A 20,840-nucleotide genomic window follows, 5' to 3' on the forward strand; every position below is an offset into this window, starting at 1 on the left:
AGATAAGGAACAGGTCAGCAAGAGTTGTTGACCTTTCAGATTTCATGGACAAGTGAAAATTTCCTCTCTGAAGATCTGGAGAGACAACGTGGGGAAGCCAGCTTTAAATTTTGCCCCTAAAGACACTTCAGACAAAGTAACTTTTTACGACTACCAACACATTCAGTTCAGTCTCTCAGCCGTGTCCGACTCTTTGCGAACCCATGAACCACAGCACGCCAGGCCTCCCTGTCCATCACCAACTCCTGGAGTCCACCCAAACCCACGTCCATCGAGTCGGTGATGCCACACAACCATCTCATCCTCTGTCGTCCCCTTCTCCTGCCCTCAATCCCTCCCAGCAGCAGGGTCTTTACCAATGAGTCAGCTCTTCGCATCAGGTGGCCAAAGTATTGGAGTTGAAGCTTCAACATCAGTCCTTCCAATGGAGGAAGGACTGATCTCCTTTAGGATGGACTGGTTGGATCTCCTTGCAGTCCAAGGGACTCTCAAGAGTCTTCTCCAACACCACAATTCAAAAGCATCAATTCTTCAGTGCTCAGCTTTCTTCATAGTCCAACTCTCACATCCATACATGACCACTGGAAAAACCATAGCCTTGACTAGATGGACCTTTGTTGGCAAAGTAATGTCTCTGCTTTTTAATGTTGTCTAGGTTGGTCATAACTTTCCTTCCAAGGAGTAAGTGTCTTTTAATTTCAATGCTGCAATCACCATCTTCAGTGATTTTGGAGCCCAGAAAAATAAACTCAGCACCGTCTCCACTGTTTCCCCATCTATTTGCCATGAAGTGATGGGACCGGATGCCATGATCTTAGTCTTCTGAGTGTTGAGCTTTAAGCTCAACACTCTTAAAGCTCACTCTCCTCTTTCACTTTCATCAAGAGATTGTATAAAAGGACATTTTAACACCAAAATGAAGGGCATACATAATTGTAGAACATTCTTTTAGTTTAGACTATATGAATTAGCTTTAAGAAAATCTTAGTATGTCCCATTTTTTTTCCACTTCATCATTTCATAGTAGACATTTTGTCCCCAGGCACACCTGGTTCATAAATCCTCACTTGGCACCTCTGAGCCCAGTAAAAAAGGCAGCGAGGAAGAAGAGGGAGGGTGTCTGCTGGGCCACAGTCAGCCGATGCCCACTCTCCAAGAAAACTGAAGAGGAGGACAAGAGACAGACTCACACAAAAGAAACTGCTGAGACAGCCAGTGGATCAGAAAGGCCTGGGAGCCCTCAAAGAAGGGTCAGTGTATGCCCCAGCCCTCCACTGGAAGCCCATACAGAGACCAAGAAGCCGGCACACACACAAAAGCCCCGTGAGCTCCACGAAGACAGAGGCGTCTTCAAGACTGTCCATGGTGAGCTGCTTCTGCAGAGACCAAGAGCTTGGCAGGAAGACCTGGACCAGACAGCCTCCCCTGTCGCTATGACGACATGATGCTGTACCGCTCCTCCAGGACCAGGAACCATCCCAGAAGTGGGTGTATGGGGGAGGGAGGAAAACGACCCTAGAGAAAGCAGCCCTGGAGAAAATGCCTGCCCTGACCAAACTTAAATCCTGAAGTTAGGGCTACATTTCATCACTGGCATCTACGCTAACGATGGGAATGGCTCATCTTAGGGAACATGGGAAGCACACACAAGAGAATCCCATTCAGGCCAGTACACATCCCGCAGTTAGGATTACTCAGGGACTTGCCCACCTCAAGCCAGCGCAGACTGTTTTGTATCAGGGGTGCAGGTCTCAGAAAGAAAATCAAAATAGAACTGTTTTAAAGACTCTCTTCAAAGAAAATGACAAGCATTGTGGAGTGAGGCTGACCTAACAGCTGAAAAACGGAGGCTTTTGAATGTCAGAAGACGTGAGACAGAAAAGGTTGTGTAAACACAGTATTCAGCACACCGAGAAACTGACAAGCGGGGACTGCTTCTCCCTGACACGCTGTCAAGTCCTTCTCGTCCGCCCACAGTCAGCCAGTGTGTGCGGCCAAGCTGGGGGGAGGCGGCTACCTCTTCCGTGGTTCAAGATAACACACCGGTGCACGGCACTTGAAAGCCCTCAACGTGTTCTCACAGTCATCTGCCCAGCTGATAGCCCCGTGGGTCAGACAGGTCCATGAGAGTCACCTCCTTCCCACCCCGAGCCTTTTCAGATGTTAAATCTGATGCTTCCAGTCATCCAGTACCTGGCCCAAGAAACAAAGTTAATAAATAGCAGTGGATATTAAAGCCAGTCCAAATGTGTCCTCAATCTCTTTCCAAACTCTCCTTTTCACAGTAATAAAATCAACTAACATTTATGGATGTGCGAGTTGGACCATAAAGAAGGCTGAACGCCGAAGAACTGATACTTTGGAACTGTGGTGCTGGAGAAGGCCCTTGAGAGTTCCTTGGACGAGAGATCAAACCAATCAACCCCTAAAGGAAATCAATCCTCAATATTCATTGGAAGGACTGATGCTGAAGCTCCTGTACTTTGGTCACCTGTTACGAAGAGCTGACTCACTGGAAGAGACCCTGATGCTAGGAAAGACTGAAGGCAGGAGAAGAAGGGGTGGCAGAGGATGAGATGGCTGGATGGCATCGACTCAAGGGACATGAGTTTGAGCAAACTCCAGGAGATGGTGAAGGACAGGGAAGCCTGGTGTGCTGAAGTCCTTGAGGTCGCAAAGAGTCAGACACAACTGAGTGACTGAACAACAATGAACAAATACAGCTACAGACCCATAGCTGCCTAGACACAGAAGGCAGGCGTTATTCATGGAGAGCTCCCACATTTACTCAGCAACTGGGTTACCTACCTTGAGCAAGCCAAAAATAATCTTGGCCACATTTTCCTCATCTGTAAAAACTGATACAACAATAATATTCCATCCCACAGGATTGTTGAAAGAATTCTGTGAAAGTTTTAGAAACTTTCTAACTCACACACAATTGTTAGCTGCTATTGTTATAATGTCAACAGCCCTGTAAAACAAGCATGATTATAATCCTCACTTTACTAGTGACCAAAGTTTAGCAACTTGTTCACATAGTTGAAAGAACTTTCTGGGAGTGATGGACACGTTTTCTACCTTGATTACTATTGGCTACACAAGCGTGTACCTGTCAAAACTCATAACTGTACACTGAAGCTAAATGCATTTCAGGGTACTTAATTTTATTTCAATTAAAAATTTTTTCACAGATCACATGGCCAACAAACAGCAGTAAGTATTCCAGAACACATCCATTCGTTCAGGTTGGAACAGAGATGTTCTCCTGGTTCTTATTCTATAATCCACTTTCTGACTAATCCTTCCTACCCAGTTGAAAACCTGAATGCTGACTATACCCACAGCCATTTCGTCTGATCTCGGGACATCAAACCTGCTCTACTTATGCAGCTACATGAAAAAGAAAGGAATTAGAACATTCTTTGACACCATACACAAAAATAAACTCAAAATGGATTAAAGATCTACATGTAATACAATAAAACTCTTAGAGAAAAACAGGCAGAACACTGACATAAATTGTAGCCGTATTGCTGATCTACCTCCTAGAGTAATGCAAATAAAACCCAAAACAAACAAATGAGACCTAATTATACTCAAAATCTTTTGCACAACAAAGGGAACCATAAACAAAATGAAAAGACAACTCACAGAAAGAGAGAGAAACAATATGACCGACAAGGGATTAGGCTCCAAAATTTACAAACATCTCATGTAGCTCATTAAAAAAAAAAAAAAGCCAGTTAAAAAAAAAAAATGGACAGAAGACCTAAATAGACATTTCTCCAAAGAAGACATACAGATGGCCGAAAGGCACATGAAAAGATGCTCAACATTGCTAATTATTAGAGAAATGCAGTCAAAACTACAATGAGATTATCACCTCACACCAGTTAGAAAGGCCATCATCAAAAAGTCTGCAAACAATAAATGCTGTTTATTTATTCCTTTTCTCCACCCTCCTTCACTGTTGGTGGGAATATAAGGTACAGCCACTATGGAGAACAGTATGGAGGTTCCTTAAAAAAACTGAAAATAGAGCAATCTCACTCTTGAGCATATATCCAGAGAAAAACATGGTTTAAAAAGGATGCACGCACCCCAGTTTTCACTGCAGCACTATTTACAGTAGCCAAGACATAGAAGCAACCTAAATGCTCATCAACAGGTGAATGAATAAAGATGTGGTACCTATATGCAATGGAATATTACTTGGCCCTTAAAAAGAATAGAATGATGCCATTTGTAGCAATATGGATGGCTCTGGAAATTATCATACTGTGTGAAGTCAGTCAGTAAAAAGCAAATATCATACAATATCACATATTTGCAGAATCTTAAAAAAGAAAAAAAAAGATACAAATAAACTTACTTACAAAACAGACACAAACTCAGAAAACAAACTTAAGGTTAGCAGAGGAGGAAGGATAGGGGGATGGATAGACAGGGAGTTTGGATCGACATGTATACACTGCTGTATTTAAAATAAAATGCCTTTCCATGGGGGGAAAAATGATGCTTTTCCTGGTCCTTGTTCTATAATCCACTCTCCAATTAATCCTTCCTATTCAACTGAAAACTTAAATGCTACTTGAATAGAATTTGTATCCTACTGTTGCATGTAAACTGTATAAATCTTAATTATGCTGAATTGGTGTATAGTGCTTTTCAGGTCTAATATATCCTTCTATTTTTCTGCATATTCATTCTATTAATTTTTGAATTTGATATTGAAACTCCACTAAATATCTTAATTTATTTACTTTACAAAATAATTGTAATATACAGTGGAACTACATGTGGCTTTGCTTGGCATTTTCTAAGTCTCCTATAAATATGTTAACATACTTTCATAATTTAAAAAATGAAAAAGTGGGGAAAAAATTAATGCTGATGACACCCCCTACCCTTTTGGTCTGATTTCATGGACATCAAATCTGCTCTGTACTTATTCAGACATTCACATTTTACTGTTAACTTCCCTCCATATTACATAGACTTCCTAGAGGAGAGGTCTCTAGCAATGACCCTGCAGGGCCTTACAGGTCTAGACCTCAACAGTCACCTTAAAAATGCAAGTCAGGCCCCTGTACTAGGTGCCTACAACCCAGATAAACAGGTCCCCAAGAATCTAAAATATCAACTCTCAGTCTAAGTCAGCATTTCTTCAACATTCTGGGAGGGTCAACTAAACATAAGGCACTCTTCTAAGTATTCCTGATAAGGGAAGGAAATGAAATTAAATTCTTGGTTTGTGGCTATTTCATTATAGTGGAGATAACTTTCAGAATCCCATCAAAAAGTTAGCCTTTTCATCAAAATCAGTAAAACGAGTCAGAGCAATAAGTCAATTTCACAGGAGCAATGAGCCAGCACACAAAGGCCTGTTCCTACTCAAGTAACTAAAACCAAACCACCACTTTCCCACAGTACCTATCAAGGGCCACTGGCAAGGTTTGTACAATTGGGCTAGAGAAATAATTTGATGTAAAAACTTTGCATTCTGTTTTTAAATTATGTATAGCTAATTAAAGAAATTACCACCAGAAAATAGCACAGGTTGTTTCAGGAAAATAAGGATAGACCAGGTGCACAGGGCAAAGTTCAAAACTAAAATAATTATCTTTTCCTGAAAGTGTTAGATGAGGGACTTTCCTGATGGTCCAGTGGTTAAGACTCCACACTTTCAATGCAAGGGACACAGGTTCGATTCTTTTAACTAAGATCCCATGTACAATGCAGTGCAGCAAAAAAAAATTAACTAATTTTAAAAATGATACTTCCCTGGCAGTCCAGTGGCTAGGAAGCCGTGCTCCCACTGCAGTGGGCACAGGTTCAATCCCTGGTCAGGGAACTAAGAGCCCACATGCCAAGGAGGCAAAAAAATAAAAACTAAGTATCAAATGACCATGAAGAGGGACTTGTTTAGAATTTTTCAGACACTTGCCATATCTCTTCAAAGTTCACTTGGCAAAAAGGAAATAATTTTCCATATGAATCATGCCAAGACCAATTGAAAAATGCCATTATGTGTGCAGTTACGCAACTCGGCACCTTACAAGTTGGTATCTTCCAACCTACATTAAATATAAGCTTCCTGTAGCCTTTACTGGAGAATGATAATGTGTGGTGAGCTTTCCACTAGCAAATAAGAGTGTTTAAACAGAACGTCCTGTATGTACACCACTAACTCACAGGGGCGGCCAGGGATGAGCCAACCTCCCTGAAGGAGCCTACTCTCCAAGTCCTAACACCAGGAATTCTTTAGAAGTCACTTTGGTAATAAGAACTGTTGACCTTTAGGGCTAGAAACCCTGGCTGATACCCAGGGTGAAACTGTGGTTTTATGGGACATTCTCTTCCCGGTTCTGAATGACGACAGGCCTTACCTCCTAGTTAAATTTCTATCTGGGATTAATTCCACCTGCCCAAGAATTACTTGCCTCCAAATAGCTTAAAATAAGGAAATAAGATTCAAAATTTCCATGGGGGAAAAAAAACATTTCAGAAAAACAAATATTGGACATTCCTGGTGGCCCAGTGATGAAGATTTCGCCTTTCAATGCAGGGGTTGCAGGTTCCTGGCTGGGGAGCTAAGATCCCTCATGCCTTGAGACCAAAAAATAAAATAAAAACAGAAGAAATACTGTAACAAACTCAATAATGACTTAAAAAAAAATTAGTCCCTATTCAACATGCATGAACTTGCATTACCATCTATAAAATGGGTATACTTTACAATGTATTGTTATACAGTCAAATGATTCAGATGATCGTTCAAAGGAATCTAATTAGGTTCTTTTTTAAAAAAGCAGCCTGAAAACTATAAATTCTTATAGACATGTGATCTATTGTGGTAATAATCTGCAACTGTAAATTTTCCATTTGTGCTCCTAATCAGAATGGCTTACAAGACTTAACATTCTGTTTTATGTTCTGTAGCTAGAAAATGGAAGAACAAATCGTAATTCTAAGCTATGTCATCTAAAATTTTACATATGCAAACTACCATGTGCCTTTGATCCCATTTCAGCAGCAGTGTGAAGAAAATGCTAGCAACAGTAATGTGTTACTCCTTACAGTATTAGCAGGAGTCAAGTAGCAGTATCATATGCGGAGCGGGGAATGCGCCAGGAGGGAAGACCAGTTCCCAGTCCTGGTTCCATAGCTTATTCATCATAATACAAAACATTTATGCGAAGAGTTCCGCTTCTTGATTTCCTCAGGTATAAAACAGAGCTCCAATCACATGCCTTGTCCACCTCACAGGGTGGATGTGATAACTGAATGAAAATATCTTTAATATCATGCCTACAAGTTACTTTCCAAAAACATATGGTGTTTTATTTCACTTTTCTGAAAGATGAAAATTGAGCATTGCCTCAGTAATTATATATGATTGCTAACATTTTAAAACCAAAACCCTTAAACATGACTGTTTTTGGACTAAGTAACAGGTTAAAAATTAGATCAGAGGGTGGCAGTACTTTAAAATCCACAAGTAGTTTTTTCTGGTTCAAAGTGATGACTCAATTCTGAGTGCTTTTAGAATGTGCTGACAAAAAACTGGCAACATTATGAACAGATTTTGCAAAGATCAAAGTATATAATTTTTTAAAATGCATCTCAAATAATTTTAAAAAAAAATTAGCAACTCGACTCAATGCAAACTTCCAAGAAAACCAAGAGGTGACAAAGGTGGAGTTGAAGGAAAAGTTGTCTCAGCTGGTACTGGTACAAACTGATTTGTCTTAAAGAAGAGGGAAAGTCATCTCAGGCTCCTGTTCCTGGAATTTAATTCTCTACAGAGAGCCCCAGAGGATGCAAGCAACACCCCCAAAGCTGAGTGGAAAAAAAACGAATGAAACTTCCTAGTCATGAATTAGAAGAGGTTTAAAATAAGAAGCAAAGGAAGATTGTTAGCATTTCTTTACACCTTCCATGTATCAGGCCCTGTGGTGAGTATTATCCCCACCATCCTGAGGAGGTGGCCAGGGTGGAAAGGTGACTGAATAACTTACCCGGAGCCTCGCAGCTCAGGCGCAAACCCTACTTGGTCAAGTCTGCCACCTCTCTACTACATCCCTGTACCAAATGTTCTGGGTATCAGTAACATTTTTTCCAGTTCTATAACAAAGTATGCCCCCAAGGTTTCATAAAGGATATCAGGGTGAACAAAATGTAGCTCAAGGTTGAAATGCTTCTATTTGTTTTATTTTCCCAATTTTAATAAAAAACATGAGGAAGCAGAGAAAAGCAGTACTCTGGCCTGGAGGCTTCTACAAATAGAAAATAATTTTCACCTGATTATATACCTATAAAGTTATAAACTTTAAATAGTCAGTGTAACAAGATATAACCAACATTTTCTAACACAGTAATCACATCTTCAATATAACATCACTTAAAGTGTTTCATAAAAAGAGAAACGCAGGATTTTTCCTATCTCCATTCCCTTTTCATTGACTAGACCCACTCTTCTCATACTGTAATCAAAACAAATTAGTGAATCCTTCTGCATAGTTGTCATATTTAGTATCTCCATAAAGTAACATCAGACAGTAAGCATTAAAAAATTAAATAGTTGAGAGGATTAAATTCAATAAGCAGCAATTCTAGTAAATGATCAAAAAGTTCCACAGAAATGCAAAACTACTCTGCAACAAATCTTATTAAATGTAGTAAGAGAAACAATCCCAGACTGAAAATTCATCTAAATCCCTCTTCATAATGTAAATACATATTTCCCCAGACAAGAAACAGTCCAAGTCTCTATTCATGAGAAACTGTCAACTTGAGGCTGTCTGCCCAAATGGAGAATGGAATAAAAAGGATCACAGGAGGCATTAACTCTGTGCAAGTATTTGCACGTGGCATATGCCAGATGTTCTGAGAAAAGCACCTCATAATAAGACAGAATTATAACTCCAAGGGAACAGGAGCCACACACCTTCTGCTCTATTTTACCCATCAACCCTGAATATTCATTGGAAGGACTGATGCTGAAGCTCTAATACTTTGGCAACCTGATGCGAAGAGCCGACTCATTCGAAAAGACGGGAAACGACTGAGGGCGAGAGGCGGCGGCGGCAGCAGCAGATGAGATGGTCAGATCGCATCACTGACCCAATGGCTATGAATCCGAGCAAACTCCAGGAGACAGCGGAAGACAGGGGATACAGGATAGTGAAGGACAGGGGACCTGGCGTGCTGCAGTCTATGGGGTTGCAAAGAGTCACAGACACAGTGACTGAACGACAACAATCTAACGGTACAGTCTTCCAGAGGGACACGAAGCCACAGGTTGAGCTGGGCTGAGTGTATCACAGTGAATTGAGGGGACGGAGCACCAGGAGAAGACAAGGAGGAAAGTCAAGAAAAGCGGTGAGGACATTAATGTCTTGGGCTTAAAAGATCCTCTCGGAGCTATGACTAACTGAAGAAAGAATTTCAAACTCCCATGCCATCAGAGTTCAGAGCTCTGGATGATTTATTCCAGGCTACATCTGATACAGATAATTATTAAAAATACAATTCTACCCAGCATCATAAGGTTTTAGCCCCTATCCTCAAGAAGCTCACAAGATGTAAAAAAAGATACAGGAAAAGGTCACTAAAAAGATTATCCAGAGGAAGCGAGTGAAACCACAGACTGTAGTGCTAAGCATCTTTTGGTCAGAAGGAAAAGAATAAGAGTGAGTAAGGATCAGGAGTCGTTAGATAACTAAAAATGTCAAAGAAGCTTTATGTGTACCAAAATTTGGTCAAGGTAGTAAGCAGAATTTCCCACATATGGCACAACGGTAATGACCCAAGAGAACACGTCTGGGAACCTGAACACTTACTAACATTTCCAAAACAGCCCTTTTCACAGTGGTGGAAGCTTTCTTGAACTGACTCCTATGAGAACTGTGGCCAGTTTTGTTTTTTTCCATATCTACCCTGTACAATGTTTGGCCCATAGAAAGTTCTCAATACATGGTTTAAGGCAGAAGAAAATCAAACGTAAGATTCCAACAGGAAGGATTGTTACTCATGTCTTTTTCCACCACTTAACAAATCGAAATATAATCCTAATGATACACTATATATAGATGGCCTGATTCTATATAGGGTCTAACCAGAGGAGCCAATAAAACAGGTGCTTTTTTCTTGGTAAACAGAAAAATTTACCCTTTGTAACCCATTTCTCCCATTTTTTGAAACTTACTATTGATTTGGGGTTGCGCTGGGTCTCTGTTGTGGTGTGGGGGCTTCTGATTGCGGTGACTTCTCTTGTTGCGGAGCAGTCTCTAGAGCCCAGGATCAGTAGCTGTGACACAGGGACTTAGTTGCTTGGCACATGGAATCCTCCTGGACCAGAAATCGAACCTGCATCTCCTGCCCTGGCAGGTGGACTCCCACCCACTATACCACCAGGGAAGTCCCTCTCTCATTTTTTTTTTTTTTTAAATTTTAACCATGCCTAGCCCCATGTGGGATCTCAGTTCTCTGACTAGGGATCAAACTCTCAAGCCCTGAATTGGGAGTTCTGAGTCCTAAACTGCCAGAGAAGTCCCTCTCCCATCTTTTCTTGATTTCTTACCACCAAGGAAGATGTCTGAAGTTCTCATCTGAATTATGGACAATTTAGTTAGGTTAGGAGAAATGTACAAATATGGTTCAAATCAGTAGTCTACCTAGGAATGAAGCAGTCTACTGTACAAGAAAAAACAGACCTTTCATAGCACAGGGAGGTTTAACTGGTAGTTATTCTGGTAAATAACTCAATCAACTTGACAGGTTGGGAAAGGGAGGGTGAGTCCACGTGTGAACATTGCCTCTTAGATTGCTTGTATCTGTATCGGCTTCTATTTTTGTTCCATGAAGTTAGCTGAGAGAACTATGTTTTTAAAAGATGCAGTTTCAACTTGATATCATCAATTGTTGCCAACTATCAAGAAAATCTATGAGACAAACATAAAAGAGAATTTCTCATTTGTCACTGAACAATGAGAAACACATCGTATGACGTGCTTATCAGAAATAAGATGAAGAAATATTGGTTTTTCCTTCAGAATTGTGATGTATATAAATAATGTCTGAGTTAAATATTAGCAAGTTGGCAGTGCAGAAAAAGCATGGAAGACAAGCTAACAACCAACAGCCAACCATGAACATTGCCATAAACATTAGTTAAGCTATAGGTTAGTTTACACAAGAATATATATTTTTTCACCTCTCCTTCCTCTTTTGATAAATGACTCTCTCCTAGAGGGGTTCCTTTCTCAATGCCAAATGAGGACACAAAATGCCCTAAAGTATTTTGGTTCCTTGCAGAAGATTCAGGTAATTATGAATGACTGACCCTCAAACTCAACACTCATGTTTTTCTTGGCATTTAATTTAAATATAAATTGACAAGGCACAATTTAAAAGAATGATAAGTTAATTTAATGGCTTTAAAAATCCTCTCCCCGGGACTTTGCCTGGTACTCCAGTGGTTAGGAGTCCGCTTGCCAATGCAGGGGACATGGGTTCGATCCCTGGTCCAGGAAGATTCCCCATGCCTTAGAGCAACTGAGCCCATGTACCACAACTACTAAAGCTTGTACACCTAGCGCCTGTACTCTGCAACTAGAGAAAGCCCCTGCTCAGCGCAACAAAGACCCATGCTGTCAAAAATAAGTGATTGTTAAAAACAAAAAAACGGGACTCCTTAAATCGAGGGCTGACCCATTCCCCGCAGTTTTGTTCCCAGTCCTGGCTCTCCCTTGCACTGTGTGTACAAAGTGACAGAGCTGGCCAGGCCTGACCTTCCGCTCAGCAGTTCTCACTGAAACACAAAACCTGTACAGTTTCAGACAAAATGACACCATCTGGAAGCATTGGGTCGGCTGAAATGTTCACTCAGGTTTTTCTGTAAGGTAGTATGGAAGAAGCCAAGCGAACATTTTGGCCAACTCCAAAATTTTTCGTGACCGTCTACCCTATCCCACTTGAGAAACTCAGGACTCACTCTCCATCTTCCTTCTCTGCTCACAAAGAATCAAATTAATCCTGAAGACGTCAACGTCTCCTTAAAAGAAACTTTAACTGCCTTTAAAACTACCTGTACATAGTTTAATAACTTCAAAGTGAAATAAACTTTTTTAGGTTAAACTAAAGGTAGGATGTATGATTTTTCTTTTACTCATGTAAGTCATGTGTACACAAGAACATTTATTAATTTAGATCTGGGCCTACTGGAAAGGCCCAAATGCAGTTTATCTTTAAGTAAATACACTTTTACTTCTCTTCGATGTGGGACTTAAACTGAAGGCTAAGGAAAACCTACTAGTTTTAATGAACAAAGTTACTTTGGAATCAAAGATTTATATGCAAATATGTACTTCTACAACGCTTGAATGCTATTTACTTAAGCAAAATACCACTAGTTTCAACCTTGTTTACACTGTGAGGTTGGGGAGCAAACCCTTTTTTTCCCCTTGATTGTATAAAAGTTAGACATCAGGGCAGTCACAAGTTGCAAAATTACTTATGGTATATGAAAATGAAGCTTCATTGTACATAGTCAAGAGTAGTTCCCAAATCTGTCATCCCCAAAATGGAAAAGTCTTTTTCATCTTGAGCCAAATGAACATGAAAAAGTTATGCATTAAGATCATGAATATTGGAGAAGGAAATGGCAACCCACTCCAATACTCTTGCTTGGAAAATCCCATGGACGGAGGAGCCTGGTGCAGGCTACCATCCATGGGGTCAGAGAGTCGGACAGGACTGACTGACTTCACATATGTAAAATAGATTAAAAAAAAAAAAAAGATCATGAATAACTACCCACATAAAAGAGCAGTACCTGCTGATTTCAAAGAATACTGAAGTCATTTAAAAAAAGAAACTACCATGAGGGCAATCTTCCATAAAACTTGCTTAGAAATACATTTTTAGAGGTTGCCAGTCAAACTGAGTTCCTGGTTACACTGGATATCCTAAGCCAACTCTGGAGGAGCCCAATCAAAGCAGGCTTTTCTGAACCACACTTCAGGTTGGCTAATGTCACACCAAACCATTCAATCCTTCTCTGCCTTCAAGGCAAGATCACTCATCCTCGGTCCCTCTTTATCTCCTGTGGAGTCCACAAGCCTCCGCTGCCCAAGTACCTGCCAGCTAAGGGGCAGTGGTCACTTCCTTCCTGACTCACGTACCTCCAGGTCCAGGCCCATTTCCAAGTGTCTCCAATCACACACACCATATACCAATCTCACCCTCATACTCATATATGGCCCTATGGCTTATCATTAGGTTGGAAAAGATGGGAAGTGAAAGGCAGAAGCTCAGGCTTTTAGGGACAGCAGTCTGAGTGAGGCCTTGTAACACCCTCCGGGCATATTAAAGCTTCTATAATAGGGAAAGATAACTCAAGTTTTGGAAATCAGAAGGGTCCCCCCCCTTCGAATAAATAGTTTAATCTGTGAGTGGTGTTAAAAATTAACTTGGAAAAAAAATTTACTTGGAAAATTTTTCAAATTACATATACATCTTATCAGACATCAAGAAATGACACAAATCAATAACTCAGTATGCAAAAACAAAATGGATATGAAAAGCAGAATTCTGGTAAAATAATACTACCGCGTGCTGCAATTCATGGGGTCACAAAGAGTCGGACACAACTGAGCGACTGAACTGAACTGATCAATGGATTACTGAAGATAAATGGTTGTGAGCCTAGTTTACATAATCATAGAACAGATCTGAAAGGCTCATTCCCTGCAATTTAAAACTTTCCTCTCTGATTTCAAAGGATGCTGTCCTGAATGTTACATACCATGCACAACTCTCCCTCATCAACAGTCCACTCGGTTCTGCAACAGTCTCTACTCCAAGACATGGAGATTCTAATACATTTGAAAATTCTGGAGAATTCTCTTAAGGGTCGTCTTGTGCCAGTGTCATACATAATGCTTAGCCTATGATTCAGAAGTGTTAAACGTTTTTTGTTTTGAGTAAGTCAACTGGCTTGCCTATAATAAAGTACAGAAAGAACTATAAGTCAGAAACTCTATACACGTGTGCTGTTTGTCTTTATAAGACAAAGACAAAACGGGGGGAGAGATATTTGCACTAAGAAAGGCAAAAGTTTACTATCAATCTATAAAAGGCTCTTATGAATTCATAGAAAAATACTAGTATCTCCAGGAGAAAAATTTGGCACTACATTCAATTTAAAGGGAATAAAAAAGGAAAACAATTAGATTTTTTTTATATTCAACATCATTTGGAAACAAAAAAATGAAATTTACTGAGATAGCACTGTTCACCTATAAGACTAGCAAGAATTATTTTTCCTTTGCAGGATAAGTTTCCGCATGAACAAAAATACAGTAACAGAGGTACTCTCACAGAGTGGGAACTGGTGGGAACAAACTTTGGTAAAACATTTTTTTTGGAAAGTAATGGTCACTCTGTATTGATAGATCTTTGGGCCATCAACTATCTTCCAGATGACTCTATTCTAAGGAAACACAGGAGATACATACAAAGTTTTACAAAAGTTATTTGTTGCACTAGGCTTCCCAGGTGGCACAGTGGTAAAGAATCTGCCTGCCAGTGCAAGAGATCCATCCCTGGGTCAGAAAGATCCCCTGGAGGAGGAGGAAACGGCAACTCACTCCAGTATTCTTGCCTGGAAAATTCCATGGACAGAGGAGACTGACTGGCTATAATCCATGGGGTGGCAGAGAGTCTGACGTGACTGAGTACACATAATTTGTTGCATCAGTATATATTTAATCATAGGAAAGAAATAAATGAAAAGTTCAACTATAAGGAAATGGTTACACAAATTGTTATATCTATACAATGTAACATTATGTAGCCAGTAATAATATATAGAACTGTTCAGTTCAGTTGCTCAGTCCTGTCAGACTCTTTGCGCCCCAAAATCGCAGCACACCAGGCCTCCCTGTCCATCACCAACTCCCGGAGTTCACTCAAACTCATGCCCATCGAGTCGGTGATGCCATCCAGCCATCTCATCTTCCATAGTCCCCTTCTCCTCCTGCCCCCAATCCCTCCCAGCATCAGGGTCTTTTCCAATGAGTCAACTCTTTGCATGAGGTGGCCAAAGTACTGGAGTTTCAGTTTGACATGGAAATCTTGTCACATGTTAAGCAGAGAAAAAATCATGCAACAATTATTAACTACAGTTACACAGTTTTGTATAAACTATAAAAATATAATAAATCTGTTACACATTAACAAGTATAAAGAAAATACTGTAATTATCTTTGGATGCTGGAATTATTTAATCCTTACCCTTTTCCTGAATCTACCACTTTTATACTGCAAGCATGCATTACTAGGAAATCATAGCAAACCAGGCCAACAGAACAGGGCTATTAAGTGACATACTTTTTAAATGTTCAAGGCTAATAACTGCAGCTTCACTTCCAAGAAATACTGAAAGAACTCCAGCACTGTATAATCCACTGAATTACTGATACATAATTAAAAGATGCAGATCTTCTACAGCATTATTTGTCCATGTATATAATGCTAAAAATAGGTAGAGAAGTTGATGCATGTTAAATATTATATAAACAAAATACCATTCTTAAGTATTTTTTAAAAGTACATCTATCTAATCATTTCTTTGCATAACTTATGGAATACTGTACTTGAGGGAAAAAACCAAAACATTTTATACATTGTAAAGCACTGTACAAACAGGGCATCATTGTTTCAATTTAAATTGCCTATCATTTCCTGCCCTAATTATCCCTGAAGAAGTTTGTCTACAGAATAGCAATTTGAGCTATGTAATTCCTTTCAGGGTTAACCACACACTCTTATCTGAGAGTATCTACACTCCTTAAGAAGGTCAAAGGTTCCCAGGAAGGAGAGCTTCATTTTTAAAATTTTCCTGCCTCTTAGCTTCCCCTCCCATCTTCCCTCCATGCCTAACACGGCCACGCTCACCCTTCAGCCCAAGGGCCCGAGGTTTAACGTGACAATGATTGAATTCCTATCACCTGGCCAAACACAAATGCTTTCGTCTCCCGTTTTGCCTAAGACTTGATTCAAACAAAGGGAAAAAAAAACAAAAAACCACACACACCAGATTTCCTAGTACACCGAGTCCTTAAAACAAACAGTAGTTAATAGAATGTGTGAAACTTTATGCAGGCTAAGTGAAGAATTAATCTCTTCATTCCTACTCCAAAATAAATGAGTCCAAGCCAAAAATCAATAAATAACTTAGTATAAAGGAGCAAGTCTGAAAAAGAAGAGGGGAAAGGTTTCTTTAAGGTAGGTAAACACCTAAGTCCACCAATAACTCGAGTTAATCAGGTGACCTTAGTTGAGAGTTGGATTTTTCTAAATAGCTAGGAAAGCACATGCGAACCTCAGGAAGTAACCAGACCCAGGTGAAGGGCCTTGAGAACTGCCGCAACCCCAAGAATGCCCTATTTCCAGCCCGGGTCGACAGAACTGAGAATGGGCCCCAGCGAAACGCCGAGCGGGACGGCTGAGACCGGCGGCCCAGTAGGGTCAAGTGTCCGGTGGGCGGCTTCCGGCGGAGGACTTGTCAGTCTGCGAAACTGACAACCCTGGGAGCTCCTTCGGTCACTTTCAAGGTGACAGCTAGGAGATCCGCATCCGTTCTTCCCTCGGTGCCGCGCTGCCCCCACGTGAGACCAGCCGTCCGCAGCCTCCGCAGCTCTCCCCCAACTCCTGCACCCGAGGTCCCAGGACGCCCCCCACCGCCCGGCCCAGATCCCCTCCGCGCCCCCCGAGCACCGGCACCAACCCCGAACTCACCCACAGCGCCGCCGAGCCGACCCCGCGCTGCGCAACCCAGACGCCGAGCCCAGGCGCCCCTCGGACCCCCGGCGGAGGCGCGCCAGGCCCACCCGCGAGGCTCGCGTGCACTCAGGGCCGGGCGTGCACCTGGGCACCCCGGGGCTCGTCCCCCACCCCTGCCCCCGACCGCACGCCGTCCGCCGCTGCAGCTGCCAGGCGGGAACCCCGAGTCCGGGGAGCCCCCAGCTTCCCCGCCTCCTCCCGGGCCGCCGGGGGTGGAGCCAGGGCGGGGAGTTGGGGAAACTTGTAAATAGGCGAGCGCGGCCGCCTGTGCCCCCCTCGCCCGCCCGCCGCCCCCTCCCGGCGGCCCCCAGCCTGCGCCTCCCTGAAGGAGACAAAGGCAGGGCGGCCGCCGAGGGGGCTAGGCCCCCCACCTCCCCAAGAAACCTGAAAGACGCCCGAGGCCGAACCTCAAGACGCCGGCCCCGCAGGCTCCAGGCGCTCGGCTCAGCGGACGGGCTGGCTTCCGGCTCTCGCTCCCGGGCTGAGTACCCATCCACCCCGCGCCCGCGGCGACCGCTCCAGCCGAGATGCACCTGTTGCCACGTGCGACGCGGGCCCCGCGGCTGCTGCCCACGCACCTGGCGGAACCGCGGGTCCGGGACCACAGCCGTCAGCGGCGGGCGGCCCGAGGTCGGCCGCGCCCCCAAACCTGGCCGGCTGTCGAAGGGATCTTACCTCCTACTCACCTCCAGTCACCTGAGTTTTCCGTGCGAGCTCGCGGGCTTCCCGCTAGCCCTGGGGCAGGGCCGCGGGGGCGGGACGGGCTGCGGGTGGGAGAGGCAAGGGGACAGAATTGTCTGAGCGGAGGTGTGCGAGCAACCAGCAGTGATTTTGTTTTCAGAGTGTCCCGACTCCAGATAGGTATTATCTCTGCGCTTCTAAGCGGTTAACTAGCGAACACGTAGTACAGGTTAAACCCAAAAGAGTTGCTGAAGACCCGCGGGTGGGGGCGGGGGGGGGGCGGAGACGAAGCCCAACCCACTTTTCTCAAAACACAAATTAAGTCCCTTTTACTAAACTGAACAAATGTCATCCATAGCTATTAGACCCGTGGAATATTTTCTTTATCTGCGTATTTTAAATATAAAGCTTTTCCAAAGAGGCTAGTCCACCTATGAGAGATGTATTAATAACGTTATTGAATTATTAAATGTCAGACAACTTGACTCCAAATTTCTTTGAAATGTTAAATTACCTAGTTTGGATTTTCCAAAAACTTTTCAAGAGAAGTGAGTTTTTTGTTTGGGTTTGGTTTTTTTCTTGAAAATTAAGCTGATGATACTGTGACAAAATTTTCTATACTGTCAGTATCAGATCAACTAATAGATATATTGCCATTTACTATTGTAAAGCGTTTTCATTGTACAGTATTCCATTAGTTCTTCAACAAGATCCAGTGATAAATAGGTCAGATTATTACCTCCATTTTTCAAGTGAGGAAATGGAAGCTCAGAAAAGTCAAGCGATTTGCTCAAGGTCACACAGCTAGTGAGGGGCTAGCACAAACTAAGCTGACCTAACTCCTAATCTTTTTATTCCATTACCTGGAGGACGGTTCTTTGAGATTATTTTTAAAGAGATACAGCATTAAACACCATTGAATAGTTCTTCCTTATGCAAAAGCACCAAAAAAACAACACAAATTAAAACAAAGCACTAACATTGTTTCTGCAGGTCATGAGGCAAATATGCTAATTAGCAACATGCCTCCTGCCTAAGCAGACTATTCCTAGTGTTAAACATATTATTTAATCTTTATAACCCTCATGTGACCCAGATGACTTGGTCCAACCTCCTACAGTTCTATTGTGTGGGTTAGTTATATCTATAAATATAGAACCTGTTTTACTTCATTTTTCCATGGTATAGATTGAAGGGAAAAAACAAAACTAAACCTCCTAAGTATTTAGAAGCAACTTTTATGGCCATTGGGGAATCTGAAACTTAGCTTCTCATTGCATTCACATAAAAACAGAAGTTACCTTCTAGGGACATCATCTGGGACTCTGTCAAGGCAAACATGCTTGAAATGGGGCCTGCTGCCTTTTCTTTCCTTCTTGGTTCTGGGCATGGTGCCATGGTCTTGATCTCTGAACTCTAATGTTAATCTGCTATAGACTCCAGGAACAATACAAAGGGTGATAATAATACCACATGACTTTGTAGTCCTTTGTCCTTAAAAAGATTAGCATATTTTTCTCCATTAGAAAGGTGCAAATTAAAACTACACTGAGAAATCACTTTTCACTTATCAGATTGACACTGACAAAGATTGGAAAGTTTGATAACTTCTGTGTGTTGGCAGAAATGTGGAGAAACAGTCACAGTGCAGATTATCAATGTAAATTAGAATGATCTCCATCAAGGGCCATTCACAATACCTAACAAAATTATAAAAGCACATAACCTTTGAGCATGTAAGTCTACTTATAAGAATTCATCTTACAACACATGTGAGAAATGGCAGGTGTATATAAGCTTGTCCATTTCAGCATTTTTTATAACAAAAGATTTTTAAAGTACATTGATTAATAAGACTGGTAAATTACTGATACAGCCATAAAATGACATCTGGGGGCTTCCCTGGTGGTTCACATGGTAAAAAGAATCTGCCTGCAATGCGAGAGACCCAAGTTTGATCCCTGAGTCGGGAAGATCCCCTGGAGAAAGAAATGGCAACCCACTCCAGTATTCTTGCCTGGAGAATTTCAGGGACAGAGGAGCTTGGTGGTCTACAGTCCATGGGATAGCAAAGAGTCAGACACAACTGAGTGGCTAACACACTATGAAAGCTTAAAAAAAAAAAGAATAAGAGAGCTCTTTAAACTTCTATGAATTGATCTCCAAGATTCATTATGTGCACAAATTTTTAAATTCAAAACAATTATGTAATAGTGTATTTTCTATTAAAAAGGGGAACATTGTAACAAAGTTGTTTGTTTTTAGAAGCATAATATGTCTCTGAAAAGATATACCAGAAACTGGTAAAATTGGTTGTTTTTTGGGAAGAATAGCTGGGTGGCTGGAGGGCAGGATTTGAAGGAAATTTGAAGATAAGCTGCACTAGATATAATTTTGTACTTTTTGAATTTTGAATGATGTAAATAATAGTACCCATTCCAAAACTTAAAATTTTTCACCACTTGAAGTTTTGCCATCAGGAATGGCTCAGATTCCCTCCTTACTAATTTAGCTTACATATAAAATAAATGATCAAATTTCTCATGCATTAATGGGGCAACAGCAAAATTCTCCATAGATGCTTTCAAATTATTTGTTCTCTAGTTTATCTAAAGAGGAAGGCTTTAGTACATAAAATTCTAACATGCTGTGATTATGGTGAAGATGATGAGCTAGAAAATTCCTCAGAATTTTATTAACAGTGACATCTCCCTGGGGCAGAGCTTCCAGCTAATTTTCCCAAAGTCACATTCAATCAGAAATGAAAGAAGGCATTCAGGCTAGTTCCCAAGAGATACTCTAGTACCATTGATTTGAGTGCAGAGGCAGTAATTCTGTGGGAATTCCATGGAGTCATTTATTTTACTCTCAAGTTTTATATCTTTTTTTTTTTTTAATTTGGAAAAGATCCTGATGCTGGGAAAGATTGAAAGGAGAAGGTGGTGGCAGAGGAAGAGATGGTTAGATAGCATTATCAATTCAGTGGACATGAATTTGAGCAAACTCTAGAAGATAGTGGAGGACAGAGGAGCCTAGTGTGCTATACAGTCCATAGGGTTGCAAACAGTCAGACACGACTAGTGACAACGTATACCATCACTTTGTAGGAGGAAATGCAACCCATCCCAGTGTATCTTGCCTGGAGAATTCCATGGACAAAGAAGCCTGGTGGGCTATAGTCCATGGGGTCGCAAAGAGTTGGATATGACTGAGCAACTAATATACACACCATACCATCACTTCACTGAACAAGGGATTCAAACAACTCATAAAGGCAGGCACAGTAAAATTTTAAAATAAATATT

The 20,840-nt window shown here is 41.5% G+C and overlaps 1 protein-coding gene across 4 annotated transcripts in view; it reads right to left on the reverse strand.

Moving 5' to 3' along the window:
* Positions 1-20,840, reverse strand: part of MTUS1 (microtubule associated scaffold protein 1) — a 203,572-nt gene that overhangs the window by 166,490 nt on the left and 16,242 nt on the right. The window contains exon 1 of one of the 4 annotated variants that reach the window (XM_070459997.1): positions 17,541-17,628. The exons of 1 other annotated variant lie outside the window; for it this stretch is intronic. The gene's annotated coding sequence lies outside the window, so the exon portion shown is untranslated. Of the gene's footprint in view, positions 1-16,809; positions 16,899-17,529; positions 17,629-20,840 lie in introns of those variants that run through there. 2 more of the 4 variants (XM_070459995.1, XM_070459994.1) reach the window with 2 other exon arrangements.

This window comes from Odocoileus virginianus, chromosome 32, assembly GCF_023699985.2.
Source record: "Odocoileus virginianus isolate 20LAN1187 ecotype Illinois chromosome 32, Ovbor_1.2, whole genome shotgun sequence".
In the NCBI taxonomy this organism is placed as follows: Eukaryota; Metazoa; Chordata; class Mammalia; order Artiodactyla; family Cervidae; genus Odocoileus; species Odocoileus virginianus.